Here is a 6,170-nt window from a genome sequence, read left to right as displayed (position 1 = left end):
ATGCAACGGGGTTCTTACTCTGATGTTGTTAGAGGAAGTTGTATCCGACCCCAAGCCAGTAGTGGCTTTCAAGGGATGTGATCCGTGACGCAAGAAACTTAAAGGGGGAAGGGAAAGAAAGTTAAGAACTTAATATAATATAATGATTTCCAACACCAATAAATAATATATAAAAGTTACACAGGGGGGAGGGGTATTTAACACTTATTTACAGGGGAAATACACTGTAGTCTTCTGCTGAAGACTCTGGTGCAAAACTCTCGGTGCTGAGTCCTCGGTGCTTTCTTCGTGGCCTCACAACGAATTCTTCTGAGAAGTTGAGCCTACCCTGGCCACAGGTCAGCCAAAACACAGGTCCACTGGGGCACCGCCGTGGAGGCCGTCAACCACACGTCCAGCTGGTCTGCTGGCAGGTTCCGGATCAGCAAGGCTGGTCAGGCCACTCCACGAACGATATAAGGGGAACGCCCTAGACAGGAGCCTCGTGTGACACCACAAATCACTCTCCTGTCCTCAATACCCCAGTGGATGATCGTCTCCAACAGTCGGTCCCGGGTAATCCTTCTGCTGCCACTCCACTGGCAGGGTAACACACCACAGTGTTCTTCCGGGGAGACGACTTCACAACTGCTGCAGCAAAGCACAAGGTATGGAGACGGCTGCCTTGGGTAGACTGACTCAACTTCCATCACAGCAGTCCCAGGTCGACTCTGTAAGCAGACACGTCATCAATAACTGGGACACACTAAGGCACCTCACTTACAGGCTCAGACACAAACGCCCACCTATCCACTCCATAGATGGCGCTGGTGTCTGAGCACCACCTCACCAGAGGTCAGCAGCGGCTGTGTTGAGCGCTGAACAGGACTAGAAACTGGCCCTCGTAGCCAGTACACGTCGTCCTCGCCAGGTGTCGTCGTCCGTTTGGAGGGAGTTTCGGGAGCTGACCCACAGATGGCGCGGTCGTCACTGCTCCGTGCTCGGACGCTGGATCCGGGTTCGTAACACCCATTTCATGTATTTTTCCAATGTTAATAATTTTTCATATTTTTGCATTTATTCTCTACGAGAACATGCCGGCTTCCGTCCCTCTCAAGAGTAGATTAATTTTCTCTGCTACTTGCTCTTCGTGGTACTGTTTTCTTCCTTTTGTTGGACATTTCCTTCTGTTTCGTGTATTTCCTGGAATATTCCGCCATAAACCTGCCCTGATGCAGCCATACTTCCCCCTCCATTTGGTCGCTCCTCTGCACCAGTACGCATATCCAGCTACCAAGTTTGTTTTTTCCTTTGCTTTCTATCGAAGAAAGGAAGTGATTTTCGTTCCCATGGATTCAGCCACACCGTTCATGAGCGCATCCAGTGAATCCAGATTAGCAGTGTTGTTGTTTACACAGTAAGTAGTGGGCTCTGCGAAGTGTCAGTGCTTCCCAGTGTTTGATACAGCCCCTACTGCTTATACCATTGTGATTTATTACCGTACACTTTCTTCAGATGTATGGCTCCAGTTAGACATATGTCAAGAAAGCCAGTGAATATGTGTGTTTCTACCTGAATTAGTGACTTCCATTTGTCACGGGAGACATAACCTTTTGATACATACCACCACTGAAAAGTCATCTGACTTGCAATATATGATCATATGTGAATATCTAACATTTATTTACTTATTTATTTATTTATGTACAAGAAGGTACATTGGGTTTATGAGAGTACATAGCTCTCATAAATGATGTTTTTACATTCTTGTAAAGCCACTAACACGTACGGCGTTTCGGGCAGGTCCTTAATCTAAAAGATAGTTTTAAGTAGGTAATTTGTAGCAAAATTTGAAGAATATTAACAGGTACATTGTAAGAAAATGAATAGGTGTTGTAAAAGTCCAAGTGGACCCTAGTTAAAGTCATATACCACCTTCCTAGATCTTAAGTCTGCCTTTGATATTGCAAATAGACATGTTATCTTGAGTGAGCTTGCAAGAATGAATATTGGTGGTCGGCTTCTTTGTTGGATCAGGGGTTACTTATCCAACAGGAAGTCATCTGTATTTTTCCAGGGGCATAGAAGTGTAACAAGAGACTTTGAACTAGGCACCCCGCAGGGTGGTGTCCTCAGTCCTACCTTATTCAATATCTTAATAAACACGCTGTTAAACTCTGTACCGAGCAAACCCAACGTCCACATCATTAGCTATGCTGATGATATAATGATACACACCACTGGGTATGCTAACACGCAGAACACTCTTAACTCTGTATTAGACTCATGTCAGGACCTAGGTTTAATTATCTCAGCAGAGAAAACAAAGATATTAAATCGGCGCCCACCCAGGCAGGGAGGAGCTGTTCGCAAGATGCAACTGTCTGATGGCTCCCAGCTTGACTATGTAAACAGATTCAAATACCTTGGCCTTGAGGTGCCACTGTACGGTCCTGTTGTATTCAGACTCTGTCGTCAGTTTAAAGAGAGGCTCCGAGCTCTCAAGGCTGTTGCAGGTTATCACTCAAGCTATGGTGCCAATGTCAGAATTGTCAAAATGATGTACTTTGCATACATCAGATCTTTAGTAGATTATGCTGCACCTCTGCTTGTTTTGATGCCTGAAAGAAAGCTTGGAGGGCTTGAAAAATTGCAAAACGAAGCCTTGAGGATAATCCTTGGGTGCCCTCGTACCACAAAGATACTTAATATGAGAAAGGAACTTAATATTCTGAGCGTTGTTGATCGTGTTACTGAAATTAACTGTCAAATTGGTATAAAAATGCTTAGGCTAACTCATCCTAATCCTTGCACAGAAGCCCTCCAGAATTTCTTTATTGAAGATCAGCATTGTTCCAAATGGATAACAAAAACTGGAACTCAACTCAGAATGTATCAGGTTCATGATTTGTACCAAGAGAAACAACAACGGCACTTTCCTGCACCGTGGGAGGTTACACCCTTTCCAGTTTTAATCCCTCCCTTTCCACCCAAGAAGCAAATTAGAGATCAGCCCAAGCTTCGTCTTGAGGCAAAGCTCAACGCCTTAAGCCATATTGATGCTCTGTCCACAGAGCATTCTCTCTCTCAAATTATATATACTGATGGTTCCCTACACCGCACCACGGGTGCAGCTGGAAGTGCAGTTGTCCTGACAATGGGCGATGGCCTATACTTTGAGTGGGGAGTCCGTATAAACAACTGGGCCTCTACCCTTCAGACTGAACTATTTGCCTTGATCCTTGCACTGAAATGTGTACAAGTCTCAAAACTTGATACATTAATTGTAAGTGACTCCTTATCATCCTTAAATGCTCTCAACTCTTTAAGACATAACTGTAACATGCTCGTGTCCGAAGCTAGACACAAATACAACAAAATTATTAAGGATGGTAACAGAGTCCATTTCATGTGGTCTCCATCTCATGTTGGCCTCCGAATGCATGATAGAGCTGATAAGTTAGCCAAAGAATCTGCCTTTAAAGGAGCCGTTGAGTGTAACCTTGGATTGTCAATGAGCAATCTGAGAGCAGCTGTACACCGAGAACTTCAACAAGATCTTGTAGATCTGAGGCAAAGTGAAATTAACACCAGTAATTCCATCTATCATCATACTATCATGCAAGAGGAGCCACACATCTATGGATCATCCAATAAAATCAGCAGACTTCTAGATGTTACTACTGCTCGGCTTAGACTCGGTTACAAGTATCTCTGGGAATTCTCATTATCTGCTGATGTAGACCTGACCAAATGTAAACTGTGTCAACAAAATTATTCGCACACCCTCCGTCACTATGTGATGGAGTGCGAAAAGATACGTGAATTTAGAGACAATTCTATAACCAATGTTCCAGCGATGTGTCAATATTTCATTCAAAATGATCTGCTACCAGAAATTTTAGCCAAATATCCCCAGTTTGCTAACTGTAGGTAGTAACTAAGTGATTGTAACCTATCCACCGCTGCCCACTGGATGGGGGGCGGTGTGCAGGACAAACATATAAATTTTGACACTAGCTCTCCACATATGTCAGTTGCTTAATTTAGAACCTGTACTTGAGGTCGATCTCGAACCCATTGTTGATGTGATGACTTATATTGAATTTTGTAACTAGCTCATCAAGATTGTAACTTGCTTAGCTAAATGAATTGTGGGGTTCAGTCCCTGAGCCCATTATGTGCCTCTGTAACCCTTTCCACTACCGCCCACAGGATGGGTATGGGGTGCATAATAAATGAACTAAACTAACTAACTAACCCTAGTTAAATTGGATCTTTACTTTAGATACAGAAAACGGGGAACTGAGAGATAACTTGGGTACATAGTTGCAAGTTAACACTGCCCCCCCCCCTTACCTTCACATATAAAACTGCCATTCTTGCGTTCCTTTTATATTAAACCGAGTATTACAAGCTCATTTACCAGTGGAGGGAACCACATTCAAAGTACCCGTCATCGGGAATATATCTTATGCTAGGTGAAGCTTTTTGCTTTGATGTCCAAAGAGCTTGGAAAGGATGTGGGAGGTGAAGGTGAAGGTGTGGGCTCATGATTGGTGGACGACGGCCCTGCGCAGTGTCTCTGCGCACCGCCCACGCGCACGCCCGAAGGAGGTAGAGGCAGGCAGAGAAGAACCGCACTTGACCACGTGCAGACTTGTGTAGACCTGCTACCCACCCACCTGGACATTGTGTAGACCTGCTACCCACCCACCTGGACATTGTGTAGACCTGCTACCCACCCACCTGGACATTGTGTAGACCTGCTACCCACCCACCTGGACATTGTGTAGACCTGCTACCCACCCACCTGGACATTGTGTAGACCTGCTACCCACCCACCTGGACATTGTGTAGACCTGCTACCCACCCACCTGGACATTGTGTAGACCTGCTACCCACCCACCTGGACATTGTGTAGACCTGCTACCCACCCACCTGGACATTGTGTAGACCTGCTACCCACCCACCTGGACATTGTGTAGACCTGCTACCCACCCACCTGGACATTGGGACACTCCTGTTTTGGCAAGACTGCTTAGACCTCCCCCATCCTCTCCCCTGAGAAGCCTACGCATCCACTCAGCCCTCCGACCTTAAGACTTCAGCTCAAGGTGAGCAACTATTTTTATTATTACTCTGATAAGTTACCAGTGGTCGGTCGTCCCATAAGAACATAAGAGCATTGGCAACTGCAGAAGGCCCACCGGCACACACGAGGCAGCTCCCATCTATAACCACTCAATCCCACTCATAAACATGTCCAACTCACGCTTGAAACAATCGAGGGACCCCACCTCCATCACGTTACGCGGTAATTGGTTCCACAAATCGACAACCCTGTTACCTAACCAGTATTTACCCAAGTCTTTCCTAAATCTAAACTTATCCAATTTATACCCATTGTTTCGTGTTCTGTCTTGTGTTGATACTCTATTAATATCCCCTTTGTTATGTCCATTCATCCACTTGTAAACCTCTATCATGTCACCCCTAACTCTTCGCCTTTCCAGTGAATGCAATTTAAACTTTGTTAATCTTTCTTCATATGAAAGATTTCTAATTTGGGGAATTAACTTAGTCGTCCTACGCTGGACACGTTCAAGTAAATTTATATCCATTCTATAGTACGGCGACCAAAACTGAACTGCATAATCTAAATGGGGCCTAACCAGAGCAAGATATAGCTGAAGAACCACACCAGGTGTCTTGTTACTAACGCTTCGATTAATAAATCCCAGTGTCCTATTTGTCTTATTACGAACATTCAGGCATTGATCCTTTTGTTTTAAATTCTTACTAATCATAACTCCCAGATCCCTTTCGCAATTCGACTTCACAATCTCAACAAAATCTAGCTTGTATCTTGTAACTCTATCGTCATTACCTAGCCTCAGAACTTTACATTTATCAGCATTAAGCTGCATCTGCCAATCTTTTGACCATTTCAAAACCCTATTTAGATCAACTTGAAGTGATAGTGAGTCTTCTTCCGTGTTAATTTCCTTACCGATTTTTGTATCATCTGCAAATTTGCAGATGTTGCTACTCAAACCTAAATCTAAATCATTAATATATATATTATAAACAACAGATGTCCCAGGACAGAACCTTAAGGTACTCCACTAACAACATTATCCCACTCTGACTTAACCCCATTTATACTAACTCTCTGTTTCCTTTGGAAT

The 6,170-nt window shown here is 44.1% G+C and overlaps 1 protein-coding gene across 1 annotated transcript in view; it reads left to right on the top strand.

Moving 5' to 3' along the window:
* Positions 1-4,959: 4,959 nt before the first annotated feature.
* LOC123751029 (hexuronate transporter) overlaps positions 4,960-6,170 on the top strand; it is a 330,789-nt gene continuing 329,578 nt past the window's right edge. Inside the window, exon 1 of the mRNA XM_045733143.2 lies at positions 4,960-5,096. The gene's annotated coding sequence lies outside the window, so the exon portion shown is untranslated. The remainder of the gene's footprint in view (positions 5,097-6,170) is intronic.

Source organism: Procambarus clarkii, chromosome 4 (genome assembly GCF_040958095.1).
Source record: "Procambarus clarkii isolate CNS0578487 chromosome 4, FALCON_Pclarkii_2.0, whole genome shotgun sequence".
Taxonomy (NCBI): Eukaryota; Metazoa; Arthropoda; class Malacostraca; order Decapoda; family Cambaridae; genus Procambarus; species Procambarus clarkii.
Note: the sequence above shows the minus strand (reverse complement) of the source record. Positions and strands in the feature narration are given on the sequence as shown.